At 49.3% G+C, this 27,507-nt stretch overlaps 1 pseudogene; it reads right to left on the bottom strand.

The window, feature by feature from the left end:
- Positions 1-27,507, bottom strand: part of LOC130139386 (pentatricopeptide repeat-containing protein At5g46100-like) — a 90,952-nt pseudogene that overhangs the window by 57,462 nt on the left and 5,983 nt on the right.

Here is a 27,507-nt window from a genome sequence, read left to right as displayed (position 1 = left end):
GAGCTGAAGCTCTGAGCGGGATCGGGAGCCCGTATCTTTCTCCTCCAGGGGATTATCAACCCTCCGAGGCTGTTTTTGTCCATGATTTCTACGATCACCTACGTCCGCCCCGAAACTATCTCGGTCGCCCGTGTCTCCTATGGGATTATCTTCTCTCCGACTTTGTCTTTGTCCATGATTTCTACGATCTCCTCCGTCGCCCCGAAGCTATCTAGTCGCCCGTGTCTACCACTGGGTTTATCTCCCTCCATTTCCTTTTTCGTCCATGATTCATACGAATGTGGGTCAAAATGAGAGTGACCAGAACAAAACATGGAAGGAAATGCCAGCAAATCCTCCAAAGCGAGACTAATCAGTAAGGAAAAATGGAGACATTTGCTTCCTTCGACAAAGATGCATACTAAACGACCGAACGAACTCATCCGGCTCCATACGGGCGAGATAGGGCAAAACAGGAGGGTTGAGCACACTCGAATGAGGAGGTCCTACCGGCTCGGTGAGGGTGGTTGAAGGTCGATTGGCCAGAGCGCGTGGAGGGTAGTGGTGCGACCGAGCTGAAGCTGTGAGCAGGAGCGGGAGCCCGTATCTTTATCCCTCTGGGATTATCTCCCCTCCGACTCTGTCTTTGTCTATGATTTCTACAATCACCTCTATCTAGTCGCCGGTGTCTTCCTTTGTGATTGTCTCCTCTCCGACTCTGTTTTTGTCCATGATTCCTACGATCTCCACCGTCGGCCCCGAAAGTATCTGGTCGCCCGTGTCTCCCACTGTGTTTATCTCCCATCCATTTCCATTTTCGTCCATGATTCCTACGAATGTTCGTCAAAATGTGAGTGACTAGAACAAAACATGGAAGGGAATGCCAGGAAATCCTCCAAAGCGAGACTAATCAATAAGGAAAAATAGAGATATTTGTTTCCTTAGACATAATTGCATACTAAACAACCGAACGAACTCATCCGGCTCCATCTTGATCGATATAGGGCAAAACAGAGGATCGAGCACGCTCGAACGTGGAGGTTCCTACCTGGCTCGGTGAGGGTGGCAGAAGGTCGATTGACCGGCAGCAATGGAGGGCAATGGTGCGGCCGAGCTGAAGCTGTGAGGGGGACCGGGAGCCCGTATCTTTGTCCCTCTGGGATTATCAACCCTCCGACTCTGTTTTTGTCCATGATTTCTACGATCACCTACGTCGGCCCCGAAACTATCTGGTCGCCCGTGTCTCCCTCTGGGATTATCTCCTCTCCGACTCTGTCTTTGTCCATGATTTCTACGATCTACTCCATCAGCCCCGAAGCTATATGGTCGCTCTCGTCTCCCACTGGATTTATCTCCCCTCCATTTCCTTTTTCGTCCATGATTCCAACAAATGTGTGTCAAAACGAGAGTGACCAAAACAAAACATGGAAGGGAATGCCAGGAAATCCTCCAAAGAGAGACTAATCAGTAAGGAAAAATAGAGACATTTATTTCCTTCGATAAAGATGCATACTAAACGACCGAACGAACTCATCCGGCTCCATCTTGACTGAGATAGGGCAAAACAGAGGGTCGAGCACGCTCAAACGTGTATTTGTCTATGAATGGGAGATAAACCCAGTGGGAGACACGGGCAACCAGATAGTTTAGGGGCCGACGGAGGAGATCGTAGGAATCATGGACAAAGGCAGAGTCGGAGAGGAGATTATCACAAGGGAAGACACGGGCGACCAAAAAGAGGTGATCGTAGAAATCATGGACAAAGACAGAGTCGGAGGGGAGACAGTCCCAGAGGGACAAAGATAAGAGCTCCCGCTCCCGCTCAAAGCTTCAGCTCGACCGCACCATTGCCCTCCATTGCTGCCGGCCAATCGACCTCCAGCCACCCTCACCGAGCCAGGTAGGACCCTCCACGTTCGAGCGTGCTCAACCCTCTATTTTGCCCTATCTCAGTCAAGATGGAGCCGGATGAGTTCGTCCGGTCGTTTAGTATGCATATTTGTCTAAGGAAACAAATGTCTCTATTTTTCATTAATGATTAGTCTCGCTTTGGAGGATTTCCTGGCATTCCCTTTCATGTTTTGTTCTTGTCACTCTCATTTTGACACACATTCGTTGGAATCATGGACGAAAACAAAAAAGAGGGGAGATAAACCCAATGGGAGACACGGGCGACCAGATACTTTCGGGGCCGACGGAGGAGATCGTAGGAATCATGGACAAAGACAGAGTCGTAGAGGAGATAATCACAGAGGAAGACACGGGCGACCAGATAGAGGTGATCGTAGAAATCATAGACAAAGACAAATTCGGAGGGGAGATAATCCCAAAGGGACAAACATAAGGGTTCCCGATCCCGCTCGCAGCTTCAGCTCGGCCGCACCACTGCCCTCCATTGCTGCCTGCGAATCGACCTTCGGCCACCCTCACCGAGCCAGGTAGGCCCCTCCGCGTTCGAGCGTGCTCGACCCTCTGTTTTGCCCTTTCTCGGTAAAGATGGAGCCGGATGAGTTCATTCGGTCGTTTAGTATGCATCTTTGTCGAAGGAAACAAATGTCTCCATTTTTCCTTACTGATTAGTCTCGCTTTGGAGGATTTCCTGGCAATCCCTTCCATGTTTTGTTATGGTCACTCTCTTTTTGACGCACATTCGTAGGAATCATGGACGAAAAAGAAAATGGAGGGTAGATAAACCCAGTGGGAGACAAGGGCGACAAGATAGTTTCGGGGCCGACGGAGGAGATCGTAGGAATCATGGACAAAGACAGAGTCGGAGATGAGATAATCACAGAGGAAGACACGGGCGACCAGATAGAGGTGATTGTAGAAATCACGGATAAAGACAGAGTCGGAGGGGCGATAATCCCGAAGGGACAAAGATGCGGGATCCCGCTCCCGTTCACAGCTTCAGCTCGGCCGCACCACTGCCCTCCATTGCTGCCGGCCAATCGACCTTCAGCCACCCTCACCGAGCCAGGTAGGACCCTCCACGTTCGAGCGTGTTCGACCCTTTGTTTTGCCCTATCTCAGTCAAGACGGAGCCCGATGAGTTCGTTCGGTCTTTTAGTATGCATCTTTATCTAAGGAAACAAATGTCTCCATTTCTCCATCTTGATTAGTCTCCCTTTGGAGGATTTCCTGGCATTCCCTTCCATGTTTTGTTCTGGTCACACTTATTTTAACGCACATTCGTGGGAATCATGGACGAAAAAGGAAATGGTGGGGAGATAAACCCAGTGGGAGACACGGGCAACCAGATAGTTTCAGGACCGACGGAGGATATCGTAGGAATCATGGACAAAAACTGAGTCGTAGAGGAGATAATCACTGAGGAAGACACGGGCGACCAGATAGAGGTGATCGTAGAAATCATGGACAAAGACAGAGTCGGAGAGGAGATAATCCCAGAGCGACAAAGATATGGCCTCCCGCTCCTGCTCACAGCTTCAGCTCGGCCGCACCACTGCCCTCCATTGTAGCTGTCCAATCGACCTTCAGCCACCATCACCGAGCCAGGTAGGACCCTCCACGTTCAAGCGTGCTGGACCCTCTGTTTTGCCCTATCTCAGTCAAGATGGAGCAGGATGTGTTCGTTCGGTCGTTTAGTATGCATTTTTGTCTAAGTAAACAAATGTATCCATCTTTCCTTACTGATTAGTCTCGCTTGGGAGGATTTCCTGACATTCCCTTCCATGTTTTGTTCTGGTCACTTTTATTTTGACGCACATTCGTAGGAATCATGGACGAAAAAGGAAATGGAGGGTAGATAATCCCAGTGGGAGACACGGGCGACAACATAGTTTCGGGGTCGACGGAGGAGATCGTAGGAATCATGGACAAAAACAGAGTCGGAGAGAAGCTAATCACAGAGGAAGACACGGGCGACCAGATAGAGGTGATCGTAGAAATCATGGACAAAGACAGAATCGGAGGCAAGATAATCTCAAAGGGATAAAGATACGGGCTCCCGCTCCACCACACCTTCAGCCTCGGCCGTTCACGCCTCTCCATTGTCGCCGGCCAATCGACCTTCACCCACCCTCACCTAGCCGGTAGGACCCTCCATTTTCGAGCGTGGTCGATCCTTTGTTTTGCCCTATCTCGGTCAAGATGGAGCCGGATGAGTTCGTTCGGTCGTTTAGTATGCATCTTTGTCTAAGGAAACAAATGTCTCCATTTTTCCTTGCTGATTAGTCTCGCTTTGGAGGATTTCCTGGCATTCCCTTCCATGTTTTGTTCTGGTCACTCTCGTTTTGAAGCACATTCGTAGGAATCATGGACGAAAAAGGAAATGGAGGGGAGATGAACCCAGTGGGAGATACGGGAAACCAGATAGCTCCGGGACTGACGGACTAGATCGTAGAAATCATGGACAAAGAAAGAGTCGGAGAGGATATAATCCTAGAGGGAGACATAGGCGACCAGATAGTTTCGGGGCCGACGGAGGTGATCGTAGAAATCATGGATAAAGACAAAGTCGGAGGGAAGATAATCCCAGAGGGACTCCTGCTCACAGCTTCAGCTTGGCCGCACCACTGCCCTCCATTACTGCCGGCCAATCGACCTTCAGCCACCCTCACCGAGCCAGTTAGGACCCTCCACGTTCGAGCGTGCTCGACCCTGTGTTTTGGCGTATCCCAGTCGAGATGGAGCCGTATGAGTTCGTTCGATCGTTTTGTATCGATTTTTGTCTAAGGAAACAAATGTCTCTTTTTTTCCTTACTGATTAATCTCGCTTTGGAGGATTTCCGGGCATTCCCTTCCATGTTTTGTTCTGGTCACTCTCATTTTGACACACATTCGTAGGAATCATGGACGAAAATTGAAATTATGGGGAGATAAACCCAGTGGGAGACACGGGCGACCAGATAGCTTCACGGCGGACGGAGTAGATCGTAGACATCAAGGACAAAGACAGAGTCGGAGAGGAGATAATCCCAGAGGGAGACACAGGCGACCAGATAGTTTCGGTGCCGACGGAGGTGATCGTAAAAATCATGGACAAAGACAGAGTCGGAGAGAAGATAATCTCAGAGGGACAAAGATATGGACTCCCACTCTCGCTCACAGCTTCAGCTCGGCCGCACCACTGCCCTCTATTCCTGTCGGCCAATCGACCTTGAGCCACCATTACCGAGCCAGGTATGATCCTCTACATTCCAGCGTGCTCGACCCTCTGTTTTTCCCTATCACAGTACAGATAGAGCCGGATGAGTTCGTTCGGTCATTTTGCATGCATCTTTGTCTAAGGAAACAAATGTCTTCACTTTTCCTTAATGATTAGTCTCGCTTTGGAAGATTTCCTAGCATTCCCTTCCATGTTTTGTTCTGGTCACTCTCATTTTGACACACATTCATAGGAATCATGGACGAAAAATGAAATGGAGGGGAGATAAACCCAATGGGAGACACGAGCGACCAGATAGCTTCGGAGCTGACGGAGTAGATCGTAGAAATCATGGACAAAGACAGAGTCGGAGAGGAGATAATCCCATAAAAAGACACGGGCGACCAGATAGTTTCGGGACCGACGGAGGTGATCGTAGAAATCATGGACAAAGACAGAGTCGGAAGGGCGATAATCCCAGAGGGACAAAGATACGGGCTCCCGCTCCTGCTCACAGCTTCAGCTCGGCCGCACCACTGCCTTCCATTGTAGCAGTCCAATCGGCCTTCAGCCACCATCACCGAGCCAGGTAGGACCCTCCACGTTCAAGCGTGCTGGACCCTCTGTTTTGCCCTATCTCAGTCAAGATGGAGCAGGATGTGTTCGTTCGGTCATTTAGTATGCATTTTTGTCTAAGTAAACAAATGTCTCCATCTTTCCTTACCGATTAGTCTCGCTTTGGAGGATTTCCTGGCATTCCCTTCCATGTTTTGTTCTGGTCACTCTTATTTTGACGCACATTCGTAGGAATCATGGACGAAAAAGGAAATGGAGGGTAGATAAACCCAGTGGGAGACACGGGCGACAACATACTTTCGGGGCCGACGGAGGAGATCGTAGGAATCATGGACAAAGACAGAGTCGGAGAGAAGCTGATCACAGAGGAAGACACGGGCGACCAGATAGAGGTGATCGTAGAAATCATGGACAAAGACAGAGTCGGAGGGGAGATAATCTCAAAGGGATAAAGATACGGGCTCCCGCTCCCGCTCACACCTTCAGCTCGGCCGCACCACTACCCTCCATTGCTGCCGGCCAATCGACCTTCAGCCACCCTCACCTTGCCAAGTAGGACCCTCCATGTTCGAGCATGCTCGACCCTTTGTTTTGCCCTATCTCAGTCAAGATGGAGCCGGATGAGTTCGTTCCGTCGTTTAGTATGCATCTTTGTCTAAGAAAACAAATGTCTCCATTTTTCCTTACTGATTAGTCTCGCTTTGGAGGATTTCCTGGGATTCCCTTCCATGTTTTGTTCCGGTCACGCTCGTTTTGAAGCACATTCGTAGGAATCATGGACGAAAAAGGAAATGGAAGGGAGATGAACCCAGTGGGAGATACGGGCAACTAGATAGCTTCGGGGCTGACGGAGTAGATCGTAGAAATCATGGACAAAGAAAGAGTCGGAGAGGATATAATCCTAGAGGGAGACACAAGCGACCAGATAGTTTCGGGCCGACGGAGGTGATCTTAGAAATCATGGATAAAGACAAAGTCGGAGGGAAGATAATCCCAGAGGAACAAAGATATGAACTCCCTCTCCTGCTCACAGCTTCAGCTTGGCCGCACCACTGGCCTCCATTGCTGCCGGCCAATCGACCTTCAGCCACCCTCACCGAGCCAGGAAGGACCCTCCACGTTCGAGCGTGCTCGACCCTGTGTTTTGCCTTATCCCAATCGAGATGGAGCCGTATGAGTTCGTTCGATCATTTTGTATCCATTTTTGTCTAAGGAAACAAATGTCTCTATTTTTCCTTGCTGATTAATCTCGCTTTGGAGGATTTACGGGCATTCCCTTCCATGTTTTGTTCTGGTCACTCTCATTTTGACACACATTCGTAGGAATCATGGACGAAAATTGAAATTGTTGGGAGATAAACCCAGTGGGAGACACGGGCGACCAGATAGCTTCAGGGCGGACGGAGTAGATCGTAGACATCATGGACAAAGACAGAGTCGGAGAGGAGATAATCCCAGAGGGAGACACGGGCGACCAGATAGTTTCGGTGCGGACGGAGGTGATCGTAAAAATCATGGACAAAGACAGAGTCGGAGGGAAGATAATCTCAGAGGGACAATGATATGGACTCCTGCTCACAGCTTCAGCTCGGCCGCACCACTGCCCTCCATTCCTGTCGTCGAATCGACCTTCAGCTACCATTACCGAGCCAGGTATGATCCTCTACATTCGAGCGTGCTCGACCCTCTGTTTTTCCCTATCACGGTCCAGATGGAGCCGGATGAGTTCGTTCGGTCGTTTAGTATGCATCTTTGTCTAAGGAAACAAATGTCTTCACTTTTCCTCAATGATTAGTTTCGCTTTGGAAGATTTCCTAGCATTCCCTTTCATGTTTTGTTCTGGTCACTCTCATTTTGACACACATTCATAGGAATCATGGACGAAAAATGAAATGGAGGGGAGATAAACCCAGTTGGAGACACGAGCGACCAGATAGCTTCGGGGCTGACGGAGTAGGTCGTAGAAATCATGGACAAATACAGAGTCGGAGAGGAGATAATCCCATAAAGAGACACGGGAGACCAGATAGTTTCGGGGCAGACGGAGGTGCTCGTAGAAATCATGGACAAAGACAAAGTCGGAATGGCGATAATCCTAGAGGGACAAAGATACGGGCTCCCGCTCCTGCTCACAGCTTCAGCTCGGCCGCACCACTGCCCTCCAATGTAGCCGTCCAATCGACCTTCAGCCACCATCACCGAGCCAGGTAAGACCCTCCACGTTCAAGCGTGCTGGACCCTCTGTTTTGCCTTATCTCAGTCAAGATGGAGCAGGATGTGTTCGTTCGGTCGTTTAGTATGCAGTTTTGTCTAAGTAAACATATGTCTCCATCTTTCCTTACCGATTAGTCTCGCTTTGGAGGATTTCCTGGCATTCCCTTCCATGTTTTGTTCTGGTCACTCTTATTTTGACGCACATTCGTAGGAATCATGGACGAAAAAGGAAATGGAGGGTAGATAAACCCAGTGGGAGACACGGGCGACAATATAGTTTCGGGGCCGACGGAGGAGATCGCACGAATCATGGACAAAGACAGAGTCGGAGAGAAGCTAATCACAGAGGAAGACACGGGCGACCAGATAGAGGTGATCATTGAAATCATGGACAAAGACAGAGTCGGAGGGGAGATAATCTCAAAGGGATAAAGATACGGGCTCCCGCTCCCGCTCACACCTTCAGCTCGGCCGCACCACTACCCTCCATTGCTGCCGGCCAATCGACCTTCAGCCACCCTCACCTAGCCAGGTAGGACCCTCCATGTTCGAGCGTGCTCGACCCTTTGTTTTGCCCTATCTCAGTCATGATGGAGCCGGATGAGTTTGTTCCGTCGTTTAGTATGCATCTTTGTCTAAGAAAACAAATGTCTCCATTTTTCCTTACTGATTAGTCTCGCTTTGGAGGATTTCCTGGCATTCCCTTCCATGTTTTGTTCTGGTCATTCTCATTTTGACACACATTCGTAGGAATCATGGACGAAAAAGGAAATGGATGGGAGATAAGCCCAGTGGGAGACACGGGGGACAAGATAGTTTCGGCGATGACGGAGTAGATCGTAGAATTCGTGGACAAAGACAGAGTCGGAGAGGAGATAATCACTGAGGGAGACACGGGCAACCAGATAGTTTCGGTGCCGACAGAGGTGATCGTAAAAATCATGGACAAAGACTGAGTCGGAGGGAAGATATTCTCAGAGGGACAAAGATATGGACTCCCACTCCCGCTCACAGCTTCAGCTCGGCCGCACCACTGCCCTCCATTGCTGCCCGCCAATCGACCTTCAGCCACCCTCCCCGAGCCAGGTAGAACTCTCCACGTTCGAGCGTGCTCGACCCTCTGTTTTGCCCTGTCTCGGTCAAGATGGAGCCGGATGAGTACCTTCGGTCGTTTAGTATGCATCTTTGTCGAAGGAACCAAATGTCTCCATTTTTCCTTACTGATTAGTCTCGCTTTGGAGGATTTCCTGGCATTCCCCTCCATGTTTTGTTCTGGTCACTCTCATTTTGACACACATTTGTAGGAATCATGGACGAAAAAGGAAATGGAGGGGAGATAAACCCAGTGTGAGACACGGGCGACCAGAAAGTTTCGGGGATGACGGTGTAGATCGTAGAATTCATGGACAAAGATAGAGTCGGAGAGGAGATAATCACTAAGGGAGACACGGGCGACCAAATAGAGGTGATCGTAGAAATCATGGACAGAGACAGAGTAGGAGGGGAGATAATCCCAAAGGGACAAAGATGCGGGCTCCCGCTCTCGCTCACAGCTTCAGCTCGGCCAAACCACTACCCTCCATTGCTGCCGGCGAATAGACCTTCAACCACCCTCACCGAGCCAGGTACAACCCTCCATGTTCGAGCGTGCTCGACTATCTGTTTTGCCCTATCTCAGTCAAGATGGAGCCGGATGAGTTCGTTCGGTCGTTTAGTATGCATCTTTGTCTCAGGAAACAAATGTCTCTATTTTTCCTTACTGATTAGTGTCGCTTTGGAGGATTTCCTGGCATTTCCTTCCATGTTTTGTTCTGGTCACTCACATTTTGACGTACATTCCTTGGAATCATGGACGAAAAAGGAAATGGAGGGGAGATAAACCTAGTGGGAGACACGGGCGACCAGACACTTTAGGGGCTGACGGAGGAGATCGTAGGAATCATTGACAAAGACAGAGTCGTAGAGGAGATAATCACATAGGAAGACACGGGCGACCAGATAGAGGTGATCGTAAAAATCATAGACAGAGACAAATTCGGAGGGGAGATAATCCCAGAGGGACAAAGATAAGGGTTCCCGCTCCCGCTTACAGCTTCAGCTCGGCGGCACGATTACCCTCCATTGCTGCCCGCCAAGCGACCTTCAGCCACCCTCACCGAGCCAGGTGGGACCCTCCACATTCGAGCGTGCTCGTCCCTCTGTATTGCTCTATCTCTGTCAAGATGGAGCCGGATGAGTTCCTTCGGTCGTTTGGTACGCATCTTTGTCGATGGAAACATGTCTCCATTTTTCCTTACTGATTAGTTTCTCTTTGGAGAATTTCCTGGCATTCTCTTCCATGTTTTGTTCTGGTAACTCTCATTTTGACGCACATTCGTAGGAATCATGGACGAAAAAGGAAATTGATGGGACATAAACCCAGTGGGAGACACGGGCGACCAGAAAGTTTTGGGGCCGACGGAGGAGATCGTAGGAATCATGGACAAAGACAGAGTCGGAGAGGAGATAATCACTGAGGAAGACACGGGCGTCGAGATAGAGGTGATCGTAGAAATCATGTACAAAAACAGAGTCGGAGGGGAGATAATCCCAAAGGAACAAAGATACAGGCTCCCGCTTCCGCTCACAACTTCAGCTCGGCCACACCACTGCCCTTCATTGCTGCCGGCCAATCGACCTTCAGCCACCCTCACCGAGCCAGGTAGGACCCTCCACGTTCAAGCGTGCTCGACCCTCTGTTTTGCCCTATCTCAGTCAAGATGGAGCCGGATGAGTTCGTTCGGTCGTTTAGTATGCATTTTTGTCTAAGGAAACAAAGGTCTCTATTTTTCCTTACTGATTAGTCTCGCTTTGGAGGATTTCCTGGCATTCCCTTCCATGTTTTGTTCTGGTCACTCACATTTTGACTCACATTCGTTGGAATCAAGGACGAAAAAGGAAATGGAGGGGAAATAAAACCGGTGGGAGACACGAGCGACTAGATAATTTCGGGGCCGACGGAGGAGATCGTAGGAATCATGCACAAAGACAGAGTTGTAGAGGAGATAATCACAAAGGAAGACACGGGCGACCAGATAGAGGTGATCGTAGAAATCATAGACAAAGACAGATTCGGAGGGGTGATAATCCCAGAGGGACAAAGATACGGGATCCCGCTCCCGCTCACAGCTTCAGCTCGGCCGCACCACTGCCTTCCATTGCTGCCAGCCAATCGACCTTCAGCCACCCTCACCGAGCCAGGTAGGACTCTTCACGTTCAAGCGTGCTCGACCCTCTTTTTTGCCCTGACTCTGTCAAGATGTAGCCGAATAAGATCCTTCGATCGTCTAGTATGCATCTTTGTCGAAGGAAACAAATGTCTCCATTTTTCCTTACTGATTAGTCTCGCTTTGGAGGATTTCCTGGCATTCCCTTCCTTGTTTTGTTCTGGTCACTCTCATTTTGACACACATTTGTAGGAATCATGGACGAAAAAGGAAATGGACGGGAGATAAACCCAGTGGGAGACACGGGTGACCAGATAGTTTCGGGGCTAACGGAGAAGATCGTAGAATTCGTGGACAAAGACAGAGTCGGAGAGGAGATAATCACTGAGGGAGATATGGGCGACCAAATAGAGGTGATCGTAGAAATCATGGACAGAGACAGAGTAGGAGGGGAGATAATCCCAAAGGGACAAAGATGCGGGCTCCCGCTCCCGCTCACAGCTTCAGCTCGGCCAAACCACTACCCTCCATTGCTGCCGGCCAATCGACCTTCAGCCACCCTCACCGAGCCAGGTAGGACCCTCCACGTTCGAGCGTGCTCGACCCTCTGTTTTGCCCTATCTCATTCAAGATGGAGCCGGATGAGTTCGTTCGGTCGATTAGTATGCATCTTTGTCTCAGGAAACAAATGTCTGTATTTTTCCTTACTGATTAGTCTCGCTTTGGAGGATTTCCTGGCATTCCCTTCCATGTTTTGTTCTGGTCACTCTCATTTTGACACACATTTTTGGGAATCATGGACGAAAAAGGAAATCGAGGGGAGATAAACCCTGTGGGAGAAACGGGCGACCAGATAGTTTCGGGGCCGACGGAGGAGATCGTAGGAATCCTGGACAAAGACAGAGTCGGAGAGGAGATAATCACTGAGGAAGACACGGGCGACCAAATAGAGGTGATCGTAGAATTCATGGAAAAAGACAGAGTCGGAAAAATTGATGGGAGATAAACCCTGTGGGAGACACGGGCGACCAGATAGCTTCGGGACTGACGGAGTAGATCGTACAAATCATGGACAAAGACAGAGTCGGAGAGGAGATAATCCCATAAGGAGACACGGGCGACCAGATAGTTTCCGGGCCGACGGAGGTTATCGTAGAAATCATGGACAAAGATAGAATCGAGGGGAGAGATAATCCCAGAGGGACAAAGATATGGGATCCCGCTCCCGCTCACAGCTTCAGCTCAGCCGCACCACTCCCATCCATTGCTGCCCGCCAAGCGACCTTTAGCCACCCTCACCGAGCCAGGTAGGACCCTCCACGTTCGAGCGTGCTCGACCCTTTGTTTTGCCCTATCTCAGTCAAGATGGAGCCGGATGAATTCGTTCGGTCGTTTAGTGTGCATCTTTGTCTAAGGAAACAAATGTCTCCATTTTTCCTTACTGATTAGTCTCGCTTTGACGGATTTCCTGGCATTCCCTTCCATGTTTTGTTCTGGTCACTCTCATTTTGACACACATTTGTAGGAATCATGAACGAAAAAAGAAATGGAGGGGAGATAATCCCAATGGGAAACACGGGCGACCAGATAGTTTTGGGGCCGACGGAGGAGATCGTAGGAATCATGGACAAAGACAGAGTCGGAGAGGACATAATCACTGAGGAAGACACGGGCGACCAGATAGAGGTGATCGTAGAAATCATGTACAAAGACAGAGTCGGAGGGGAGATAATCCCAAAGGGACAAAGATACGGGCTCTCGATCCCGCTCACAACTTCAACTCGGCCACACCACTGGCCTCCATTGCTTCCGGCCAATCGACCTTCAGCCACCCTCACCGAGCCAGGTAGGACCCTCCACGTTCGAGCGTGCTCGACCCTCTGTTTTGCCCTATCTCAGTCAAGATGGAGCCGGATGAGTTCGTTCGGTCGTTTAGTATGCATTTTTGTCTAAGGAAACAAATGTCTCTATTTTTCCTTATTGATTAGTCTCGCTTTGGTGAATTTCCTGACATTCCCTTCCATGTTTTGTTCTTGTCACTCACATTTCGACACACATTCGTTGGAATCATGGACAAAAAAGGAAATAAAGGGGAGATAAACCCGGTGGGAGACACGGGCGACCAGATACTTTCGGGGCCGACGGAGGAGATCGTAGGAATCATGGACAAAGACAGAGTCGTAGAAGAGATAACCAGAAAGGAAGACACGGGCGACCAGATAGAGATGATCGTAGAAATCATAAAATAAAAAAAATAAAAAAAAAGACACATTCGGAGGCGAGATAATTCCAGGGGGACAAAGATAAGGGTTCCTGCTTCCGCTCACAGCTTCAGCTCGGCTGCACCACTGCCTCCATTGCTGCCTGCCAATCGACCTTCAGCCACCCTCACCGAGCCAGGTAGGACCCTCCACGTTCGAGCGTGCTCGTCCCTTTGTATTGCCCTGTCTCAGTCAATATGGAGCTGGATGAGTTCCTTTGGTCGTTTAGTATGCGTCTTTGTCGAAGGAAATGTCTCCATTTTTCCTTACTGATTAGTCTCGCTTTGGAGGATTTCCTGACATTCCCTTCTATGTTTTGTTCTGGTAACTCTCATTTTGACGCACATTCATATGAATCATTGACGAAAAAGGAAATTGAGGGGAGATAAACCCAGTGGGAGACACGGTCGACCAGATAGCTTCGGGACCGACGAAGTAGATTGTAGAAATCATGGACAAAGACAGAGTCGAAAAGGAAATAATCCCAGTGGGAGACACGGGCGACCAGATTGTTTCCGGGCCGACGGAGGTGATCGTAGAAATCATGGACAAAGACAGAGTCGGAGGGGAGGTAATCCCAAATGGACAAAGATGAGGGCTCCCGCTCCCGCTCACAGCTTCAGCTCGGCCGCATCACGGCCCTTCATTGCTGCCGGCCAATCGACCTTCAGCCACCCTCATCGAGCCAGGTAGGACCCTGCACGTTCGAGCGTGCTCGACCCTCTGTTTTGCCCTATCTCAATCAAGATGGAGCCGAATGAGTTCGTTCGGTCGTTTAGTGTGCATCTTTGTCTAACGAAACAAATGTCTCCATTTTTCCTTAGTGATTAGTCTCGCTTTGAAGGATTTCCTGGCATTCCCTTCCATATTTTGTTCTGGTCACTCTCATTTTGACACACATTTGTAGGAATCATGGACAACAAAGGAAATGAGGGGACGATAAACCCAGTGGGAGACACGGGCGACCAGATAGTTTTGGGGCCGACGGAGGAGATCGTAGGAATCATGGACAAAGACAAAGTCGGAGAGGAGATAATCACTAAGGAAGACACGGGCGACCAGATAGAGGTGATCGTAGAAATCATGTACAAAGACATAGTCGGAGGGGAGATAATCCCAAAGGGACAAAGATACGGGCTCCCGCTCCGGCTCACAACTTCAGCTCGGCCACACCATAGCCCTCAATTGCTGCCGGCTAATCGACCTTCAGCCACCCTCATCGAGCCAGGTAGGACCCTCCACGTTCGAGCGTGCTCGACCCTCTGTTTTGCCCTATCTCAGTCAAGATAGAGCCGGATGAGTTCGTTCGGTCTTTTAGTATGCATTTTTGTCTAAGGAAACAAATGTCTCTATTTTTCCTTACTGATTAGTCTCGCTTTGGAGGATTTCCTGGCATTCCCTTCCATGTTTTGTTCTGGTCACTCACATTTTGTCGCACATTCGTTGGAATAAAGGACTAAAAAGGAAATGGAGGGGAAAAAAACCCGGTGGGAGACACGGGCGACCAGATACTTTCGGGGCCGATGGAGGAGATCGTAGGAATCATGGACAAAGACAGAGTCGTAGAGGAGATAATCACCGTGGAAGACACGGGCGACCAGATAGAGGAGATCGTAGAAATCATAGACAAAGATAGATTCGGAGGGGTGATAATCCCAGAGGGACAAAGATAAGGGTTCCCGCTCCCGCTCACAGCTTCAGCTCGGCCGCACCACTCCCCTTCATTGCTGCCCGCCAATCGACCTTCAGCCACCCTCACCGAGCGAGGTAGGACCCTCCACGTTCGAGCGTACTCGACCCTCCGTTTTGCCTTATCACAGTCAAGAAGGAGCGGGATGAGTTCGTTCGGTCGTTTAGTATGCATCTTTGTCTAAGGAAACAAATATCTCTATTTTTCCTTACTGATTAATCTCGCTTTGAAGGATTTCCTGGCATTCCCTTCTATGTTTTGTTCTGGTCACTCTCATTTTGACACACATTTATAGGAATCATGAACGAAAAAGGAAATGGAGGGGAGATAATCCCAGTGGGATACACGGGTGACCAGATATTTTTGGGGCCGACGAAAGAGATCGTAGGAATCCTGGACAAAGACAGAGTCGGAGAGGAGATAATCACTGAGGAAGACACTGGCGACCAGATAGAGGTGATCGTAGAAATCATGTACAAAGACAGAGTCGGAGGGGAGATAATCTCAAAGGGACAAAGATACGGGCTCCCGCTCCCGCTCACAACTTCAGCTCGGCCACACCACTGCCCTCCATTGCTGCCGGCCAATCGACCTTCAGCCACCCTCACCGAGCCAGGTAGGACCCTCCACGTTCGAGCGTGCTCGACCCTCTGTTTTGCCCTATCTCAGTCAAGATGGAGCCGGATGAGTTCGTTCGGTCTTTTAGTATGCATTTTTGTCTAAGGAAACAAATGTCTCTATTTTTCCTTACTGATTAGTCTCGCTTTGGAGGATTTCTACACATTCCCTTCCATGTTTTGTTCTGGTCACTCACATTTTGACGCACATTCGTTGGAATCAAGGACAAAAAAGGAAATGGAGGGGAGATAAACCCGGTGGGAGACACGGGCGACCAGATACTTTCGGGGCCGACGGAGGAGATCGTAGGAATCATGGACAAAGACAGAGTCGTAGAGGAGATAATCACAGATGAAGACACGGGCAACCAGATAGAGGTGATCGTAGAAATTATAGACAAAAACAGATTCGGAGGGGAGATAATCCCAGAGGGACAAAGATAAGGGTTCCCGCTCCCGCTCACAGCTTCAGCTCGGCCGCACCACTCCCCTCCATTGCTGCCCGCCAATCGAACTTCAGCCACCCTCACCGATCGAGGTAGGACCCTCCACGTTCAAGCGTGCTCGTCCCTCTGTATTACCCTGTCTCGGTCAAGATGAAGCCGGATGAGTTCGTTCGGTCGTTTAGTATGCATCTTTGTCGAAGAAAACGTCTCCATTTTTTCTTACTGATTAGTCTCGCTTTGGAGGATTTCCTGGCATTCCCTTCCATGTTTTGTTCAGGTAACTCTCATTTTGAGGCACATTCGTATGAGAATCATTGACGAAAAAGGAAATTGAGGGGAGATAAACCTAGTGGGAGACACGGGCGACCAGATAGCTTCGGGACCGACGGAGTAGATCATAGAAATCGTGGACAAAGACAGAGTCGGAGAGGAGATAATCCCAGAGGGAGACACGGGCGACCAGATAGTTTCCGGGCCGAAGGAGGTGATCGTAGAAATAATGGACAAAGACAGAGTCGAAGGGGAGATAATCGCAGATGGACAAAGATACGGGCTCCCGCTCCCGCTCACAGCTTCAGCTCGGCCGCATCACTGCCCTCCATTGCTACCGGCCAATCGACCTTCAGCCACCCTCACCGAGCCAGGTAGGACCCTCCACGTTCAAGCGTGCTCGACCCTTTGTTTTGCCCTATCTCAGTCAAGATGGAGACGGATGAGTTCATTCGGTCGTTTAGTATGCATCTTTGTCTAAGGAAACAAATGTCCCCATTTTCCCTTCTTAATTAGTCTCGCTTTGGAGGATTTCCTGGCATTCCCTTTCATGTTTTGTTCTGGTAACTCTCATTTTGACACACTTGTAGGAATCATGGGCGAAAAAGGAAATGGAGGAGAGATAAACCCAGTGGGAGACACGGGCGACCAGATAGTTTCGGGGCCGACGGAGGAGATCGTAGGAATCATGGGCAAAGACAGAGTCGGATAGGAGATAATCACTGAGGAAGACACGGGCGACCAGATAGAGGTGATCGTAGAAATCATGGACAAAGACAGAGTCGGAGGGGAGATAATCCCAGAGGGACAAAGATGCGGGCTCCCGCTCCCGTTCACAGCTTCAGCTCGGCCGCATCACTGCCCTCCATTGCTGCCGGCCAATCGACCTTCAGCCACCATCACCGAGCCAGGTAGGACCCTCTGCGTTCGAGCATGCTCGACCCTCTGTTTTGCCCTATCTCAGTCAAGATGGTGCCGGATGAGTTCGCTCGGTCGTTTAGTATGCATGTTTGTCTAATGAAACAAATGTCTCCATTTTTTCTTAAAGATTAGTCTCGCTTTAGAGGATTTTCTGGCATTCCCTTCCATGTTTTGTTCTTGTCACTCTCATTTTGACACACATTCGTAGGAATCATGGACGAAAAAGGAAATGGAGGGGAGATAAACCCAGTGGGAGACACAAGCGACCAGATAACTTCGGGGCTGAAAGAGTAGATCGTAAAAATCATGGACAAAGACAGAGTCGGAGAGGAGATAATCCCAGAGGGAGACACGGGCGACCAGATAGTTTCGGGGCCGACGGAGGTGATCGTAGAAATCATGGACAAAGACAGAGTCGGAGGGGCAATAATCCCAGAGGGACAAAGATACGGGCTCCCGCTCCCGCTCACAGCTTCAGCTCGGCCGCACCACTGCCCTCCATTGCTGCCGGCCAATCGACCTTCAGCCACCCTCACCGAGCCAGGTAGGACCCTCCACGTTCGAGCGTGCTCGACCCTCTGTTTTGCCCTATCTCAGTCAAGATGGAGCCGGATGAGTTCGTTCGGTCGTTTACTATGCATATTTGTCTAAGGAAACAAATGTCTCCATTTTTCCTTACTGATTAATCTCGCTTTGGAAGATTTCCTGGCATTCCCTTCCATTTACTAGTTCTTGTGAAACATTTTGAAAATCTCATCTATAGGTTCAAACTACCATAAAATGAGTTTAATTTGTTTCATTCTCATGGAGTCAGGGATGTTTTTTTATGATTATAATTGCTAGTTTTCACATTTATGTTGTTTGCTATCTGCCAACAAGCAACAAGCACAGTTAATCTAGGTTGCCATGCATTATTTTTCTGGGTTCTCTAATCTTGTTTAATTTTTAGACGTAGTGCATCGTCAAATTGGGTTATTCAGTTTTATGATTTGTTTGGCCGAGTCACGTGCGAAGATCAGATGCTAGAACAACTCTGATCTTTTACTCTAGCATTGCTATTCTGGTTTTTTTCCCTTAACTGCGGGGTTTGTGTGAAAATCCTCTCATGTGGTCTCGTTGTGACACTGCAGGCGGACGAGATCGCAGTCGTGCCCCTTCTGTCCGAACAACCTCAAGAAAGTAAACTCGGGCGATCTTTGGATATTCATGGACAGCAGGGACGTAGTTGACGTGGCGACCGTGACGAGGGAGAATCTTCGGAGGCTTTTCATGTGCATAGATAAGTTGCCTCTGGTCGTTCCCGACAATATCTTCGAAACATATGATTCTCACCTAAGGTGATTAAAAAATGGTCGAAACCGAAACCCATTGTCCGAGCTTGTTCTCCTCCTTGATGGGTCCTTACATTTTAATCCTGTTATGAGGGACAATTCGTAGGTTGTTGGTTAGTCCTGCCACTTCATGTCAGAAGACCCAGCCTGATTTCTTGTGGGCTGGAGGGTGAAGTTCAGATCAGAGTTGGTGGTTCATCGGAAGTTCTACATAAAATCTACACTTTACCAATTCTCACATCTGTATATATAATTTGTAAAGATACTTAGTGGGTTAAGTACTCTCTTTTGGCCTTCAAAAGAGAGAGCTTTTACTAGTTCAGCAATCTTGCTGTTTGGCTAGTTCATAAGCGACATCCATTCATGGACCATAAACATTTGGCGTTACGACATGAATATGGTGATTTCCTCCCAAATCTTTTCTTCGATTAGAAGATCTGAAGGAGCAACTAGTTGCCTCAGATAACTCTATTCTTCAACCAAAAAGCTGCAGAAGCATACCGGGACCTTAGTAAATCGATAAACTATATCCAGACATCCGCATAAACAATGTAAAGTATGAACATGCTCCAAAACTAAAACCAAGTTCCCCTTCCACGTATACCGGAGCTAAGATTAATAAAGTGGGAGACAAACCAAACTCAAAACTTATATCATGCAAATCTCCACATGCTCCCACATGTATTGTGGGCTTAACATGGACATTTCGCTTTGAGAACCTGTAGAAGTGTCAATTGTGCAACACTATTAGTCAACTTCATCCATGTCAACTACTCACATTCATGCAAAGATTGTGAAAAGCAACATGGAAGAACCATCTGGCCGGGAAAAAAAAAAGGCATGGAAGAACCGGTGTACATCTAGCACAAACGCCAAGATTTCTGCTATGACTTAAAACTATCTAAGAAACAAAGGATCCGTTGATTCAGAATATGGTCACACGTTGATTCAGAATATGGCCACACAAAATTCAAACTTCCTACCTACAGCGAGGGTAACAACAAAGTCCACAACGTATTGTTTGAGTTATCGCCACTATCGGGATATCCTAAATTCTAACCTACAGCAAGCGTAACAGACTCCACAGACAACAGATGGGCACCTCCATCCTCACTCGTTTACTTCTGGGGGCGGAAGTAGGCAATCCCCGCAAATGTGGTTTAGACGACCGTGAGCACCAGCAGCAGCATAACACCAATCGACGAGACAATCAGCAATTTCATTCTTGTCAGCCGCAAGTGCCACTGGTCATTTGCGTACTCCTCCATGCCCAGGAGCAACTTGGCCAGGTAGCTCCTTCTGATGTCGAACATCATCTCTCGGCCCATGTCCCAAAAGAAACGCGCAACCGCGTAATTGGACCCGAAGTATATGTCTTTCATGATTTGAAGTTCGGATAGGAGAGCCGCATCTTCGGAGTTGCTTATGAGTTTCCCGAGCAAGGTTACGTAGCAAGTGATGTTCTGGGACATACGCATGTGGCCCTCCTGCTCAAAGGCGAAGCAGTTGCCGAGGAAAGCCACCATCGTATCGTCTAGATTTATACTGGGCACTTTGAGCACTCCATTGGTGAAGCTAACGTCCAGGAATCTGGTGCTCATCCTTGGCTTAAACTTGATGCCCGCAAGCTTGAGTTCTTTGGCTGAATAGTTTAGTCATATCTTACGTCCCCGAGCGATTCAGTGGGAAAAAGGGCAAAGCTAGAACGGAGTAAGTGAAGCAAGTGTCTTGAATTTGGGATGTCGCAGTAAGGCCGCATTAGTTGTTCCTCCCAACAGAATGCCTTGTTGTAGCTATCCAACACCAGAGTTTGGAGATTACGAGGATCCTCCGGAGACTTCGACAGCTCGTACAGGATAATGAGGACGAAAAAAGGAATCTGGTTTTCAAGCTGGATGAAATCCGTGATCACTAGCCGGAAAATGCCCGGAAAATAGATGATCGGATCGTATTTGTCTGGTTCCAGTATTGATCCCATCACGTGGAACCACTCGATGACGAAACAGCCATCTAAAACCATCATCTCCACCAAATCCGAACGCCCCAACTCGAGTGGCTCGGAGTAGCACTCTCGGATCTCCCCCTCTTTGCATGCGACGGACTTGAAATAGTCATTCTAATGCACTCCCCGATCATTGGTGCGAGCAAGTAGAGCTGCGCAGTACTGTGCCTTGTGCTCTTCGACCATCTTTGTACACTCGCGTCTGTGATGGTAGGGACCGATCAACACAATCTAGGGTTTAAAAGCCTTTTCATAAGAAGTAGCCAAACTTTGGGGCACTCGGTAAATGGAGCAAGCGGGTTGGCCAGCCGAGGCTCTCAAAAGAGTCGGTGCTTTGCTGAATCGACATTGAACAACCGACGACCAGTCCTCCGTCGGCTCCAAAACTATCTGGTCGCCCGTGCCTCCCTCTGGGATTATCTCCCCTCCGACTCTATCTTTGTCCATGATTTCTACGATCACCTCAATCTGGTCGCCCGTGTATTCCTCTGTGATTATCTCCTCTCTGACTCTGTCTTTGTCCATGATTCCTTCGATCTCCTCCATCGACCCCGAAACTATCTGGTCACCCGTGTCTCCCACTGGGATTATCTCCCCTCCATTTCAATTTTCGTCCATGATTCCTACAAATGTGCGTCAAAATGAGAGTGACCAGAACAAAACATGGAAGGGAATGCCAGGAAATCCTCCAAAGCGAGACTAATCAGTAAGGAAAAATGGAGGCATTTGTTTCCTTCGACAAAGATGCATACTAAACGACCGAACGAACTCATCTGGCTCCATCTTGACTGAGATAGGGCAAAACAAAGGGTCGAGCACGCTCGAACGTGGAGGGTCCTACCTGGCTCGATGAGGGTGGCTAAAGGTCGATTGGCCAGCAGTAATGGAGGGCAGTGGTGCGGCCGAGCTGAAGCTGTGAACAGGAGCGGGATCCCGTATCTTTGTCCCTCTAGGATTATCTCCCCTCAGACTCTGTCTTTGTCCATGATTTCTACGATCACCTCTATTTGGTCGCCCGTGTCTTTCTTTGAGATTATCTCCTCTCCGACTATGTCTTTGTCCATGATTCCTACGATCTCCTCCGTCAGCCCCGAAACTATCTGGTCGCCCGTATCTCCCATTGGGTTTATCTCCCCTCCATTTCTTTTTTCGTCCATAATTCCTACGAATGTGGGTTAAAATAAGAGTGACCAGAGCAAAACATGAAAGGGAATGCCAAGAAATCCTCCAAAGCGAAACTAATCAGTAAGGAAAAATGGAGACATTTGTTTCCTTAGACAAAGATGCATACTAAACGACCGAACGAACTCATCCGGCTCCATCTTGACCGAGATAGGGCAAAACAGAAAGTCAAGCACGCTCGAACGTGGAGGGTCGTACCTGGCTCGGTGAGGGTGGCTGAAAGTCGATTGGCCGGCAGCAATGGAGGGCAGTGGTGCGGCCGAGCTGAAGCTGTGAGCGGGAGCAAGAGCGGGAGCCCGTATCTTTGTCCCTATGGATTTATCTCCCCTCCGACTCTGTCTTTGTCCATGATTTCTACGATCACCTCTATCTGGTCGCCCGTGTCTTCCTTTGTGATTATCTACTCTCCGACTTTGTCTTTGACCATGATTCCTACGATCTCCTCCGTCGGCCCCGAAAGTATCTGGTCGCCCGTGTCTCCCACTGGGTTTATATCCCATCCATTTCCTTTTTCGTCGATGATTCCTACGAATGTGCGTCAAAATGAGAGTGACCAGACCAAAATATGGAAGGAAATGCCCGGAAATCCTCCAAAGCGAGACTAATCAGTAAGGAAAAATGGAGACATTTATTTCCTTCAACAAAGATGCATACTAAACGATCGAAGGAACTCATCCAGCTCCATCTTGATCGAGACAGGGCAAAACAGAGAGTCGAGCACGCTTGAACGTAGAGGGTCCTACCTGGCTCGATGAGGGTGGCTGCAGGTCGATTGGCAGGCAGCAATGGAGGGCAGTGGTGTGGCCGAGCTGAAGTTGTGAGCGGGACCGGGAGCCCGTATCTTTGTCCCTCTGGGATTATCAACCCTCCGACTCTATTTTTGTCCATGATTTCTACGATCACCTACGTCGGCCCCGAAACTATCTGGTCGCCCGTGTCTCCCTCTGGGATTATCACCTCTCCGACTCTATCTTTGTCCATGATTTCTACGATCTCCTCTGTCAGCCTCGAAGCTATCTGATCGCCCGTGTCTACCACTGGATTTATCTCCCCTCGATTTCCTTTTTCGTCCATGATTCATACGAATGTGCGTCAAAATGAGAGTGACCAGAACAAAACATGGAAGGAAATGCCAGCAAATCCTCCAAAGCGAGACTAATCAGTAAGGAAAAATGGAGACATTTGTTTCCTTCGACAAAGATGCATACTAAACGACCGAACGAACTCATCCGGCTCCATCTGAACTGAGATAGGGCAAAACAGAGGGTCGAGCACACTCGAATGTAGAGGGTCGTACCCGGCTCGGTGAGGGTGGCTGAAGGTTGATTGGCCGGCATCAATGGAGGGCAGTGGTGCGGCCGAGCTGAAGCTGTGAGCGGGAGCTGGAGCCCGTATCTTTATCCCTCTGGGATTATCTCTCCTCCGACTCTGTCTTTGTCCATGATTACTACGATCACCTCTATCTAGTCGCCCGTGTCTTCCTTTGTGATTGTCTCCTCTCCGACTCTGTCTTTGTCCATGATTCCTACGATCTCCACCGTCGGTCCCGAAAGTATCTGGTCGCCCGTGTCTCCCACTGGGTTTATCTCCCCTCAATTTCCTTTTTCGTCCACGATTCTTACGAATGGGAGTAAAAATGAGAGTGACCAGAACAAAACATTGAAGGGAATGCCAGGAAATCCTCCAAAACGAGACTAATCAGTAAGGAAAAATGGAGACATTTGTTTCCTTAGACAAAGATGCATACTAAAAGACCGAACGAACTCATCCGGCTCCATCTTGACCGAGATAGGGCAAAACAGAAAGTCAAGCACGCTCGAACGTGGAGGATCGTACCTGGCTCGGTGAGGGTGGCTGAAAGTCGATTGGCCGGCAGCAAAGGAGGGCAGTGGTGCGGTCGAGCTGAAGCTATGAGCGGGAGCGGGAGCTCGTATCTTTGTCCCTCTGGGATTATCTCACCTCCGACTCTGTTTTTATCCATGATTTCTACGATCACCTCCGTCGGCCCCGAAACTATCTGGTCGCCCGTGTCTCCCTGTGGGATTATCTCCTCTCCGACTCTGTCTTTGTCCATGATTTCTACGATCTACTCCGTCAGCCCCGAAGCTACCTGGTCGCTCGTGTCTCCCACTGGGTTTATTTCCCCTCCATTTCCTTTTTCGTCTATGATTCCAACGAATGTGCGTCAAAACGAGAGTGACTAGAACAAAACATGGAAGGGAATGCCAGAAAATCCTCCAAAGCGAGACTAATCAGTAAGGAAAAATGGAGATATTTGTTTCCTTCGACAAAGACACATACTAAACGACCGAACGAACTCATCCGGCTCCATCTTGGCTGAGATAGGGCAAAACAGAGGGTCGAGCACGCTCGAACGTGGAGGGTCCTACCTAGCTCGGTGAGGGTGGCTGAAGGTCGATTGGCCGGCAGCAATGGAGGGCAGTGGTGCGGCCGAGCTGAAGCTGTGAGCGAGAGCGGGAGGCCGTATCTTTGTCTCTCTGGGATTATCTCCCCTCCGACTCTGTCTTTGTCCATGATTTCTACGATCACCTCTATCTGGTCGCCCATGTCTTCCTCTGTGATTATCTCCACTCCGACTCTGTCTTTGTCCATGATTCCTACGATCTCCTCCGTCGGCCCCGAAACTATCTGGTCGCCCGTGTCTCCCACTGGGTTTATCTCCCCTCCATTTCCTTTTTCGTCCATGATTCCTACAAATGTGCGTCAAAATGAGAGTGACCAGAACAAAACATGGAAGGGAATGCCAGGAAATCCTCCAAAGCGAGACTAATAAGTAAGAAAAAATGGAGACATTTGTTTACTTAGACAAAGATGCATACTAAAAGACCGAACGAACTCATCCGGCTCCATCTTGACCGAGATAGGGCAAAACAGAGGATCGAGCACGCTCGAACGTGGAGGGTCCTACCTGGCTCGATGAGGGTGGCTGAAGGTCGATTGGCCGTCAGCAAAGGAGGGCAGTGGTGCGGTCGAGCTGAAGCTATGAGCGGGAGCGGGAGCTCGTATCTTTGTCCCTCTGGGATTATCTCACCTCCGACTCTGTCTTTATCCATGATTTCTACGATCACCTCCGTCGGCCCCCGAAACTATCTGGTCGCCCGTGTCTCCCTGTGGGATTATCTCCTCTCTGACTCTGTCTTTGTCTATGATTTCTACGATCTACTCCGTCAGCCCCGAAGCTATCTGGTCGCTCGTGTCTCCCACTGGGTTTGTTTCCCCTCCATTTCCTTTTTCGTCCATGATTCCAACGAATGTACGTCAAAACGAGAGTGCCTAGAACAAAACATGGAAGGGAATGCCAGGAAATCCTCCAAAGCGAGACTAATCAGTAAGGAAAAATGGAGATATTTGTTTCCTTCGACAAAGACGCATACTAAACAACCGAACGAACTCATCCGGCTCCATCTTGGCTGAGATAAGGCAAAACAGAGGGTCGAGCACGCTCGAACGTGGAGGGTCCTACCTAGCTCGGTGAGGGTGGCGAAGGTCGATTGGCGCAACAGATGGAGGCGATGGTGCGGCCGAGGCGGGCTTTGTGAGCCGAGAGCGGGAGCGGGTATCTTTGTCCCTCTGGGATTATCTTCCCTCCGACTCTATCTTTGTCCATGATTTCTACGATCACCTTTATCTGGTCGCCTGTGTCTTCCTCTGTGATTATCTCCTCTCCGACTCTGTCTTTATCCATGATTCCTACGGTCTCCTGCGTCGGCCCCGAAACTATCTGGTTGCCCGTGTCTCCCACCGGGTTTATCTCCCCTCCATTTCCTTTTTCGTCCATGATTCCTACGAATGTGTGTCAAAATGAGAGTGACCAGAACAAAACATGAAAGGAAATGCCAGGAAATCCTCCAAAGCGAAACTAATCATTAAGGAAAAATGGAGACATTTGTTTCCTTAGACAAAGATGCATACTAAACGACCGAACGAACTCATCCGACTCCATCTTGACTGAGATAGGGCAAAACAGAGGGTCGAGCACGCTCGAACGTGGAGGGTCCAACCTAGCTCGGTGAGGGTGGCTGAAGGTCGATTGGCTGGCAGCAATGGAGGGCAGTGGTGCGGCCGAGCTGAAGCTGTGAGCGAGAGCGGGAGGCCGTATCTTTGTCTCTCTGGGATTATCTCCCCTCCGACTCTGTCTTTGTCCATGATTTCTACGATCACCTCTATCTGGTCGCCCATGTCTTCCTCTGTGATTATCTCCACTCCGACTCTGTCTTTGTCCATGATTCCTACGATCTCCTCCGTCGGCCCCGAAACTATCTGGTTGCCCGTGTCTCCCACTGGGTTTATCTCCCCTCCATTTCCTTTTTCGTCCATGATTCCTACGAATGTGCGTCAAAATGAGAGTGACCATAACAAAACATGGAAGGGAATGTCAGGAAATCCTCCAAAGCGAGACTAATCAAGAAGGAGAAATGGAGACATTTGTTTCCTTAGACAAAGATGCATACTAAACAACCGAACGAACTCATCTAGCTCCATCTTGACTGAGATAGGGCAAAACAGAGGGTCGAGCACGCTCCAACGTGGAGGGTCCTACCTGGCTCGGTGAGGGTGGCTGAAGGTCGATTGGCCGGCAGCAATGGAGGGTAGTGGTGTGGCCAAGCTGAAGCTGTGAGCGGGAGCGGGAGCTCGTATCTTTGTCTCTTTGGGATTATCTCCCCTCCGACTCTGTCTTTTTCCATGATTTCTACGATCACCTCTATTTGGTCGCCCGTGTCTTCCTCAGTGATTATCTCCTCTCCGACTCTGTCTTTGTCCATGATTCCTACGATCTCCTCCGTCGGCCCCGAAACTATCTGGTTGCCCGTGTCTCCCACTGGGTTTATCTCCCCTCCATTTCCTTTTTCGTCCATGATTCCTACAAATGTGTTTCAAAATGAGTGTCTAGAACAAAACATGGAAGGGAATGTTAGGAAATCCTCCAAAGCGAGACTAATCAGTAAGGAAAAATGGAGACATTTGTTTCCTTAGATAAACATGCATACTAAACGACCGAACGAACTCATCCGGCTCCATCTTGACTGAGATAGGGCAAAACAGAGGGTCGAGCACGCTCGAACGTGGAGGGTCCTGCCTGGCTCGGTGAGGGTGGCTAAAGGTCGTTTGGCCGACAGCAATGGAGGGCAGTGATGCGGCCGAGCTGAAGCTGTGAGCGGGAGCAGAAGCCCGTATCTTTGTCCCTCTGGGATTATCTCCCCTCCGACTCTGTCTTTGTCCATGATTTCAACGATCACCTCCGTCGGCCCCGAAACTATCTGGTCGCCCATGTCTCCCTCTGGGATTATCTCCTCTCCGACTCTGTCTTTGTCCACGATTTCTATAATCTACTCCGTCAGCCCCGAAGCTATCTGGTCGCCCGTGTCTCCCACTGGGTTTATCTCCCCTTAATTTTCTTTTTCGTTCATGATTCCTACGAATGTGCGTCAAAATGAGTGACCAGAACAAAACATGGAAGGGAATGCCATGAAATCCTCCAAAGCGAGACTAATCAGTAAGGAGAAATGGAGACATTTGTTTCCTTCGACGAAGATGCATACTAAACGACCGAAGGAACTCATCCGGCTCCATCTTGACCGAGACTGGGCAAAACAGAAGGTCGAGCACGCTCGAACGTGGAGGGTCGTACCTGGCTCGGTGAGGGTGGCTGAAGGTCGATTGGCGGGCAGCAATGGAGGGCAGTG

The sequence above is a fragment of the Syzygium oleosum genome, unplaced genomic scaffold (genome assembly GCF_021117445.2).
Source record: "Syzygium oleosum isolate NSW1041296 unplaced genomic scaffold, Sole_v2.1 Sole_v2.11, whole genome shotgun sequence".
Taxonomy (NCBI): Eukaryota; Viridiplantae; Streptophyta; class Magnoliopsida; order Myrtales; family Myrtaceae; genus Syzygium; species Syzygium oleosum.
Note: the sequence above shows the minus strand (reverse complement) of the source record. Positions and strands in the feature narration are given on the sequence as shown.